Source organism: Adiantum capillus-veneris, chromosome 6, assembly GCF_014529385.1.
Source record: "Adiantum capillus-veneris isolate H3 chromosome 6, ASM1452938v2, whole genome shotgun sequence".
In the NCBI taxonomy this organism is placed as follows: domain Eukaryota; kingdom Viridiplantae; phylum Streptophyta; class Polypodiopsida; order Polypodiales; family Pteridaceae; genus Adiantum; species Adiantum capillus-veneris.
In genome coordinates, this window is record NC_140936.1 from 172613660 (window position 1) to 172624740 (window position 11081).

Genomic DNA, 11081 nt, shown 5'->3' on the forward strand with positions numbered 1-11081 from the left:
AGTTTTGCCACAAGTTGTCTATTTCCTGGTAAAACAAGATCTTGTACCTCCCCTCCCTCTCCTTTGTGTGGCATTACAAAGATGTCTACCTCCACTTCTGTATTGAATGCTTTTACTTTGACTGCATTCACAATGCCTACGCATTTTACTCTTACATTGTTTGCCATCTTGGCTTGGCAGGGTGCTGGCCTACTTACCTCTAGACCTAGATGGTGCATCATCTTTTCACTCATGACGCATATTTGCACGCCACCATCTATGTAGACGTTTGAGATTCATTGTCCCTTGATGTGAGCATCCATGGTTGGTAGGATGTCGTCGAGATCCCTTCTAGGGATAGCCCCAACTATCCTGGGTCTTGATTTCCTGGTACTTACCATTTTTGTCCATTGCCTCCTCATCCTTGGTGCAAGGTGGAGTAATTGGGGCCAAGTTATCTTCGGGCCCTGCATTAACACATCGTGAACTAAGTCATAGATTTTTGCATACTCACCTAGTGAGAAGTCCACGATATCTATTTTCCATCGCGGTTTAGCTGCTTGCTTGCTAGACTCGGCCTTCCATTTCAGCTTCTCTTCTCTTTGAGAGGCCTCCTCATGCCTGGCACGCTTCACTCCCATAGCATCCACCTCTTCTACCTTTGCTTTCCCTTTGTGTTTCTCTCGATTTGATTCTTCTACCTTTGCCTTCCCTTTAGCCTCCAAGTCAATAACACTCACCGCTTGGTTCACAGCAGGTGGTGGGGGCAGTGGTGGATTGAGAGGTTGAGGTGGTGGTTGTTGTTGTACGGGTGGTCGAAGTATTTGGACCGGTGGGATCGGTCCTGGTTTCCTCGGTGGTGGTGGTCTTGCTCTTGGCGGAGAGATCTGATTATGTCTCCCCCCTTTATTGAAATTCTGCCTCCTTGGATGTGGGCAGTAGTACATTCCATGGCCGTCTTCCCCGCAATTGTAGCAGTGGTACTCTTGGTTCTAACTTTGTTGTCCTCTTCCTTGTTCTGGATTCTTGAAAAGTGCATGCCCTTGTTGCACCAGATGCACGGATAAACTCTCTAGTTGGGTGGTGGTTCGACTAAACAGCTCTTGCTGCTCTTCTGATGCCTCTTGTGGTTGGGCTCTATGACTGGCTATTTCAGTCACTAGGGTTGGTTGGGCCGAGCTTGTTTCCGCTGACTCGTTTACTCTTGATTGCATGCGCAGCTTCTTATCTTTAAGGCGGGCTACTTCGACTACCAACTCATATGTTGCAGGAAACTTTCCCTTCACCTTCTCTCTAAGCGGCGACCATAGACTAGCAATCAAACGGGCCTTCTTTAGGAAATTAGATGCTCCTTTGCCTTCCTCCAGTGAAGCAACCCATCTCTCCCATAAATCCACAAATTTGGACTCGTAGGTGGCATACTCTAGCAAACCTCCCTGCTTTAATTCCGTCAGTAGCTGCCATAGCTTCTCCGAGGTTGTACCTCCACCAAATCTCTTTACAAAAGTAGCCCTTAACACATCCCATAATTTCTTGGTAGTCTGGGGCAATGCATTATACCAAGACTTGGCCTCTACTTTCATCAGTAGAGGAAAAATTATAAGTCGTGAAGCATCGTCATCTTTGTTGGAGACGACACAAGCAATGTAGAAATCATCCAAAAAGTCGGTGGTGAGATCTTCTCCCTTCTTTCCACTGAACGTGGGGAAAGAAACACTTGCCATGATAGTGACTCAGGAATTTACAAACCTATTTTTTTATAAAAAAAATATTAACAACAGTAGCGGCTCATAGTGGCTTTTTACAGGGTTGGGTGGGTAGGTTAAAACAGGATAAAGATAGAAACATTAAAGGAATGATGGCAATCCAATATGGGGAGAATGATAGGGTTTGGGGAATTAAGGATTTCTCCTAGTACCGCCGCACCGAATAGGTACTCAATCTTTTGTTGGTAGAAGACTTTCCTATCTACATAGATATTCACATGCATATGCTGCAGAAATCTGAATGGGAATGCCGTCGGCCCATTTTCCATCATGCACAGAGGGTGGAATACTTACTTATACTCTTACCATGCCAGTGTTGATGAGTCGGCACATCCACAGGAGCTCGTCGCCTTTCATGGGCTCTACCTTTCCTTCGTCGCTCAGCATGTACGCGGTGATGGCGACGCGTCTGACCACTCCCAGCCTCTTGGCTAGTAGCGATTGCAGGTAATTTCCGTAGTCGGCGTTTTGCATGAATTCTATTCCATTCAGTTGCAACTCGTCTCCATCCCACTGGGTTTTACCCGTGGTGGAGAGATTTTTCAGGATAAGTTGTACAAGGAGAGGAGGGAGATCCTCTACCCGTCTTCCAAAACAGCAAGAGCAATAGCCGAACCACTCTTCCCTAGGACATGGGAATCTTCTTACCACTTCTTCTTCAGGATTGTCGAAGTGGATTGGTAGCACTCACATGCGCCCTGCAAATTGGTAGGCGACCTTCCGCCGCTTAGGTTTGGATGACTTCCTCTTTGGCAAGCTGGGTACAACCCGACTTTCTGAGCTTGAAGCACTTGCTTGGACAGATGCTTCTCTCTTCGGGATCATGTGTTTCCAAACTGGCTTATATTCTCCTTACCTTTGGCTCGAGCAGCCCCTTTAGGACTCACTGTTTTCTTTCCTTCTTTGATGTGAATGACTTCCTCGCGATGAATGTCGATGTAGACAATTTCAGCCCCTTCGCTGCCTTCGTTGCTAGCACTCATTGACAGTGTCTCTTGGTTGACAATAGTGATGACACTTCACCGACCTCCCACCTGATGCTCTCAATTTGTGGTTAGAATGAGAAACACGAGATGAAGAATTTACCTCTTGAATACTGATGACACTGCAGCCTGGCAATAGTACTTCAATGAAGGCGGCTAGTGCCTCCTTAGTCTCCTCTTCTTCCGTCCTCCAGTTAGAAAATTCCTTCAGCCATTCATCCATGATTGATGGCCTGCATCACTTTCAGCATTGTAAACTGAAGGTCTTATAGGCCCTCCTCCATGGGGGCACCAAATGACGGAAGCTAAGCGAACCCCGAACCCCGACGGCCTCTAAAACGTTGGGGGGCCGAATGGCACGCCTCGAGCCTGTCACGGTAAAGCGAACAGGGAGCACCACCTAGCTTTGAGCGGCTAGGACGCAGACCACGATGATATGAACACTGCAAACTTACACACACACACACACACACACACACACACACACACACACACACACACACGCACACAGATTGACAAATGATGAAAACCCTCGGGGGTGTGAGGGAGAATTATTTATGTAGTATTTACAATGACCTTCCTTCCAGCGAGGCGGCACACCGTGGTGATAGAGAGGTAGGGAGAGAGAATGGTGAAAACTACTTGGTGCGTTCTCTAAGACGACTCAATGATTGTGAAGCTTTCTACCAAGAGCGTGTATATGTGTCTGCATCGACCATTAGAGTCGAGAGGTGGGCGTGGCTCCCTTCACATGGTGCAATTCCCAAGGCAAACCAACACACAAGCCCCCTTCCCCGTGATGCCAATAATGTCAACTCTTCCCACTATACTCTATCAAGTGCTGACCTCTCATGAATTGCCCCCCCCCCCCCCCCCTGATAGTGACCACTCAGTGCCAATTTATAGGTGTTAGCTTCTTGGATTAGGGTAATCCCAATTTGATTAGGGTAAGCTAATCGGGGAGACAAAGCAAGCGATGGGCCTGGTGTGGTTGACCCTTGCTTTGTCTTAATAAGGGTTATTTAAAATGAGAATCTCCAGGTGGGCCTTTGTAACCATCACCTAGAGAGAGGGAATTTACAAAGTGGGAATTTCACAAGGCTTCGGTGAAAACTGAAGAAATGATGAACATAGCCAACAAATTACTGAAAATGGCATCGTGGTTGCGTGATGCCGGCAAATGGTGTGTTGTTGGTGTGTCGGTGTAGCGCGTACTTCCTTTCGGGGTCCGCCGGGGCATGCCTTCGGCACATTTCTTCTTTTTGTTGTTGTTGGCGTGTGCTTTGGGTGTTCTCCTTCTTTTTGTCGATGTCAATGGTGTAAGATCCTTCTTTTTTTGTAAATTTTTTTAATGCGTGCACATACATGTGTCGTGCGTATATATGGGTGCGTGAGTGTATTATAAATGTGTGTGTGTATGGCTCTATGTATATGTATATGGAAGCAGGTGTGTGCATGGGAACGGGGGTGTGGTGTGTATGTGTATATATATATATATATATATATATATATATATATATATATATATATATATATATATATATATATATATATTGGTGGTTTTTTACTGCAGCCCAGGGATGCAACGAGGATGGGGAGAGATGGGATGAGAAAGTGTGTGTGTGTGTGTGTGTGTGTGTGTGTGTGACTGTGTGTGTTGTGTATGTGAGAGACAGAGAGAGAGAGTGAATTTATTGCACCTGTACAGGCCCACGAGGGAGAGAGGGAGAAATGGCCGGCTGCAGCTATGTGCAGATCGCGCGAGAGAGAGACAAGGATGAGAGGTGGTGAGGGAGGGATAGGATGAGGGTTTGTGTGTGTAATAGCAAGGGTGTGGGAGTGAGAGGATGGGGGGGGGCGGTGGGGGGGGGGTGAGCATAGTCAACGGGAGGGGTGAGAGGTTAAGATGGGGAGAGAGGAGAGAGATATGGGGAGAGATAAGGGAGGGAGAGGATGAGCTTGACCTAAGGCCCACGGTGGCTATTTCCAAGAGAGAGAGAGAGAGGTAGGTGTAGATAAGGGGGGGGGGGGTGCTTAAGGCCGAAGGGAGTGTGGATGAGAGGGGGTGGGGGTACGGTCCACCGGGGTTGGAGTGTGGACAAGTAGAGAGAGAGAGAGAGAGAGAGAGAGAGAGAGAGAGAGAGAGAGAGAGAGAGAGAGAGAGAGAGAGAGATACTATCTGTGGCGGCCCGCCGTGGGTGGAGTATGACAGAGATACCAATGGCACCTACCGGGCCAGATGATGCAGCGGCAGAGTAGGAGAGAGAATATTAGCGGAGCCGGGCCAAACTGGCGGCGCCCTCTACCGGTGGTTAACCTTGGGGGGGGGGCGGGGTTGAGTGGTAAAGGGATTTTTTTGGTTTTTTTTTTCTTTCTTTTGGTAACAAACCCCTTCTTCCTTAGGGTCTGGTTCTCACGGGCATGGTTTCGAAAGCCGGCCATCACTACCTCCTCCAAACCTTGACAAGAGGTCTCTTGGTTGGTTGGCTTAAACCTTACCCCCATGACTTCGATGGAAGACTCCTCTTCAGTAATGCTGCCGATACTTTCTTGTTCTGAAGTGTTATCGGTCCAATCTTCTTCCGTCTCACTTTGAGATGATTCTCCATGGAGCTCCTCTTGGCGTTTCTCCTTCATGTCAAAGACAACCTTCTTATGATTGTCATTCCTGCAAATTGATTTTCAACTCTCCCAATCCTGCAAAGCTCCCATTTTCATTAGCCATGTTCTTCCTAGGATAAATGGATAACCACTTCCCTTGGTCGACATAACATAAAAATCCATCGCCTTTTTAATGCCAAAGGCCTCCACAAAGATATTTTTACAAATGCCTATGCACCTCGTCTTGCTATTATTTGCCATCTTGACTTTGATTTTAGGTGTCTCATGGATGTGCATGCCTAGTCTTTGCATGAGTCCCTCTATCATGATGCAAAATTGTGCACCCCCATCCACTAGACCTTTCCTAACCAATCTTCCTTTGATGTAATAGTCAAGCACCGGTGTAATGTCCTCATTCATTTCAGCTTGTGCAATTTTTACAACAGGCACACTCTCTTTTACCTTTCTCCTAGTGCTAATTTCCCTTGTTAAGTCCCTCCTAACTTGTGGACATAATGCAAGAAATTGAGGCCATGAGATATCAGGACCCTTACCTCTCATGTCTTCCAACAAGTTGTACGGAGCCATACCATGTCCAAGAGGGAAGTCTTGGAGGTTGATACGACGTCGAGTCTTTTTGGTTTCCTTGGTCTCCTTTGCCTTCTTTTCTTGTCCATGGTCACTTTGTGACAAGACTCCTTCTTTCTCCTTACCTTTTCCACGGCCACGCTTAATGCCATTTGCTTCCATGTCCACCTCATTGGAATTTGTCACCTCTACCACATGCACATTTGGATCTGGCAAAGGTGGAACTCCTTCCACTCCTCGTGGAGGTGGTCTTGCTCCATTTGGCCTTTGTAGAATCCGTGACTGTTGACTAGTTCCTTCACCTGCATGCATCACTGGGTAATTCAAGTTAGGTCTCCCTGGCTCCCCACGGGGCCAAGGACAATTATACATCCCATGTCCAGACTCTCCCCAATTCCAACATTGCAAGACTCTCCTAGGTCGTGGATCTCGCTCTTTAGACTTCTTTGCTTGCCCCTTTGGACCTATAGCTTGTGCAAGGTGAATTGACAGGATGCTTAAAGATTCATTTAACTTCTCAATCACTTCTGCCATTACCTCAGGAAGCTCCCTAGATGTCGATGCTTGTGACTTACCTTTGGGTCTAAGACCTTCTATTGAAACCTCTCCCCTTAGGCACTTGAGTTTCCTATACTTCTTGGAAGCTCTAATTTCAGTTGCATCATAGGTGGCAGGTGCATCCGCCTCCACTTTTACCTTAAGATCAAGAAAGAGTCTAGCTATGAACCTCTCCTTCTTTGGAAATTATGCCCCATCATTAGGGTTAGCTACATTTCATATCCATACAGCCCAAAGACGTAGAAACTCTTGCTTGTAGAAGTAGTAGTCATCTAAATCTTTTTTCGTATGAGAAACAATGTCATGCCATAGTTTTTTAGTGTTTTGGGGATCAAAGAAGTATATCTTGAAATGATTCACAACTTTCGTGTAATTCCCCTTAACTTCCTCAGGCAAAGAGTCAAACCAAGTGCTAGCATCTTTCCTAAGGACTGCCTCAAACATTTCTACACGTTCTTGATCAGTTAATATCCTCTTGATACGACAAGATATCTTGAAATTTTCTAAAAATAATTTTGCATCCTCTCCAAGCTCTCCAAAGAAAAGAGGATATCCAGACATTTGGCGTTGGATTTCCATTGAATTGATTTCAAAGTGACGCACGTTTTTTTTTTCTTGAAAAGATTTACACAATAATGTTTTCTACATTGCAATCTGTTCTACAACAAAATAAAAATATGCACATCAAATGATCTATGATAATCAACAAGAGACAGGATGACAGGGTTTGGTGATGCAATAATTTCTCCTACTCTTTGGGCACCAAACATGAACACCTTACGTTGTTGAAAATCTTTCTACTAATTGCAACGTTTATTCTAATGTGTGGAGTGAAAGGATCATACAAATTCTCTTGATTCTTTGTTTTGGCCTTGCAATGGGAATGAAAGGATCATAAAAATTCTCTTGATTCATGCAATCTACTTGATTATGCTAAAAGCTAAACATTCACGCAATATGTAACAATAATAGACACAAGTCCTTCCTCAATGGGGGCACCAAAATTCAGGCAGTCCGGGGCGGGCAAAAAATAGGCGACCTCTAAACACCCCTCAAGGCTCCCGTGCTGCTCAATTGGGGTTGGGGCAACTACAAGCAAGAAACAACAACAAAAAACCCATAGTCAAACAGGTGAAGGGGCACCACCTAGTTATGGTATGCGAACTAGGACGCAAGAAGATTTTGTCACAACCAAGAAGATGCACCACAAACACACCCAAGCCACCTCACACCAAGACACACGCCAAATGGAGCAGAGAGAGCTAGAGCAAAGGGAAGAGAGAGAAAGGGATGGAACTTGTGTAATACCTTGTTTGTGACTTGAAAATGGAGATGGTTTGTTATGATTATATCATAGATCTTGCACAAAACTAACTCAATGCTTAGTGAATGCTAAACATTTCCAACACACATGCACTGTCTTAGGGTGTGGGAGATCTCTCACCACAATACCCTCTTACAATGGACACAAGAATGACAATGAAAACACACTAAAACACTTTCTCAACAAGATCAAATGATAGAAACTTAAAATACACAAGTCACCTTCAATTCACCAAACTGTATTGCACAAGTGAAAGGACGAAGATTTGACGTTGAATCACTCCTTTGATGCATCAAACCTCAATTTATTGATGATGGAGGAACATATACAATAGTAGTTTTGAGATTTTGAACTCACGGTCTCTCACTTACAATGTGTAGCTTGAAAGCTTCTCTCACACCAAAAGTGAAGCTCACAAAGTGGTTGCTACACCTAAGTCTCTTCTCACGCATAGAGTGTTGGGGTGCTATGTGAGATATTGGAGGTTCTGTTAAAATAAGGAGAGGGGACTATTTATAGGTTGGAGACCCCTCATTAAGATTATTGGAAATGCTAATTTACAAGCTAACAAATCAAGATTATGATTTTTTTGAATATCAAAACATTGCGGGCCTTCTTTCTCTGCTTGAGTCATGGATGTGGGCTCAAAAGAGAGCATTATTGATGGTAGATAAGGTGAAAGTAAAGTTTTAATTAAGGGGGGAGAGAGAGAGAGAGAGAGAGAGAGAGAGAGAGAGAGAGAGAGAGAGTTACTATGCACATGTCTTGAGGTGAGGTGTCTTTTATGGTTAGGTCGATGACTATTTTGTGTTAGTATGTTAGTGGTTAGTGTTAGTTATCACTAGAAGGTTAATGATATATTTATAATGGGTAGAATAGTGTGGATGGTTGAATGAAGTGAGGAAATCCTTGTGATGATGATGTTTGAAGAAGTTTTTGACTTACTTGTGTAGGTTCTCAAAATGACTATCGATCTTCTTCTTCGTCTTCTCTTCTTTACGCCACCGCCGTCAAGGTTGATTACCACAATGAAAATGGCAAGTCAACTGATGAGATCTCTTAATTTGCAGAGGTTAAGCATGGTTTACATGCTGAATTTTATGTATATAGAGAAGGGGTAAGATGGAATTGTACTTTGGAAGTAATATAGAGAGGCATAGAGATGGTGTATGTACATGGAGAGCTCATATGAGAGGTATGGAAGTAAGAGGGGAGGTTAATGGTGAAGAAGGTGAGAGAAACCATGGAAGGTGTAGGTTTGAGTGAGAGATTGAGAGGAATTAGTGTGTGTGTGTGTGTGTGTGTGTGTGTACAAGTGTGGAAAGAGGTGAGAGAAGACTATGGGCTCTTGGTCCATTTCTCTTTTGACCACTACTCCAAATTTGGAGTGGAGATGGATATAAAAAATCCCACTAAAATACATGTTTTTCTTCACAAAAAATCCATGATGTGTTTTTATGATCGTTCTTTATTGAGATAGTTATTATTTCATGGAATTGTTGCTATGTTTTCATAGTGATTAGAAGTTTTTCATATTGATTGCTTGTTAGTAAGAAGTTTATTCTTCCATGGAGTTGTTCCATGAAAACATGATGTATTTTTGATGATACTAATCGTTTCTTATTGAGATAGATTTATGTTTCATAGCATTGTTTCATGGATGACTTAGTATAATTGAGGTAGTTTTTTTTTGTTAGATAAATTCATTTTAATACGGGAATATTTTTCAATGATGATTTATTATAATTAAAAGAATTATTATTTCATGAAGTCAATTCATTATATCACACAACAGAGTGTGTATTACTTAGTGTGCAATGGAAAGATAGATAGCCCTAGTATGATGGGCGTATATAAAATGCACAAGAAAAAAAACCTCCTAGAGAGGGGAAAAATACCCCAGTGGTCCTAAGTGTGTTCACACACATCACTACCGCATGTATATGGCAAAAACCCCCCTCCCCCGGAGTGATGCGGTGAACGAGAGTTACCACATGAGTAAAGGGAAGTGCCATGCCATGAGCACATGATCAATCCAAAAAGTGGAGTAAGCCCAAAGATTTATGGAAAGCTTTGAACTTCTCACGAGACACTCCCTTTGTGAAAATATCTGCAAGGTTGTCCTGTGTTGGCACATGGTCCAAACTGATCTCTCCTGCTGAGAGCCTCTCCCTAACATAGTGGTAATGCACCTCAATGTGGTTTGTGCAAGCATGAAAAATTGGGTTCCTCGCAACTGCCAATGTGCTCTGGCTGTCAGTGTAGATAGACTCTAGAGTTGGCAGTGTTCTATCCAACACCCAAATCAACCATAAGACATTTGAGCCATACACACTCAACCGTAGCTATGAGGACTGCCCTGTACTCATTCTCACAACTAGAAGTGGAGACAATAGGTTTCTTCCTGTTCAACCATGATATACATGAACTTCCAAGCATGAAACAAAAACCATTTGTGGACACTCACGTATCAAAACAACCAGTCCAATCTGAGTCTGGAAAAGCATGTAATCTGGTGGCAATGATCCCCCATTGGGATAAAATAAGCCAAGATGTAAAGTGCCACTCAAGTAGCAGAAAATCCTCTTGACAGCTTGCCAATGCTTAGACCTTGGTCTATGCGTAAACCTGCCGACCTGTGAGACTGCAAACTGAATATCCGACCTTGTGTTGCATACATAAATGTGGCATCCAATAGCAGTTTGGTAAAGAGTGATGTCTACAGGATCACCAGCATTATGAATACTTAATTCCAAACCTGTTTCCATGGGAGTAGCAATAGGTTTGCAATCCTCAAGTCCAAACTTACATAGCAATGTTTCTATGTAACTTTTTTGACACAAGGCAATACCACCATCACACTGCTTAAATTGTATACCCAAGTCATGATGAAACAACCCCAAATCATTCATCTTGAAAGTAGCATTCAAATCAACCTTACATTCAATATGTCTCTCATTTGGTCTAGTAATCATCAAATCATCCACATAAAGGACCACAATGAGAAGTACATCACCCTCACGCTTTACATACAATGTGCGTTCTGTTGGACTATTACAAAAGACTTGTTTGACCAAATGAGTGTCATCCTTCTCATACCAAGCACAAGGAGATTGCTTCAACCCATACAAATCTTTGTTACATTTTCACACCTTATACTCTTGTCCTTTCTTTAAAAAACCGTGAGGCTGCGTTACATAAACTTCCTCAAATATGTCACCATTCAGGAAAGTAGTAACAATTTCTGATTGATGTACATCCCAACCAAAATGAGCTGCCAAT